The sequence below is a fragment of the Eurypyga helias genome, unplaced genomic scaffold (assembly GCF_000690775.1).
Source record: "Eurypyga helias isolate BGI_N326 unplaced genomic scaffold, ASM69077v1 scaffold26543, whole genome shotgun sequence".
Taxonomy (NCBI): Eukaryota; Metazoa; Chordata; class Aves; order Eurypygiformes; family Eurypygidae; genus Eurypyga; species Eurypyga helias.
In genome coordinates, this window is record NW_010240940.1 from 2,719 (window position 1) to 2,946 (window position 228).

Below are 228 nucleotides of genomic sequence, written 5' to 3' on the forward strand. Positions count from 1 at the left end.
CGCAGCTCCTGCCGTGAACCTGGGGCAGCGCTGGCAGCTCTCCCCGCTGTTCATCCCAGCCTGGGTGCCCTTCTCCTTTCTCCCTGGATCCATCCATCCATCCAGGGGGGTGATTTAGCACAGAGGACGCTGCAGGGTGGGTGCTGGCGCTGGGATGGTTCCAGCTGCGATGCTGGAAGCGCTGTGGATGCCTCGTGTTTATGAAGGGAGACTTGGGGAGCAGTTGTT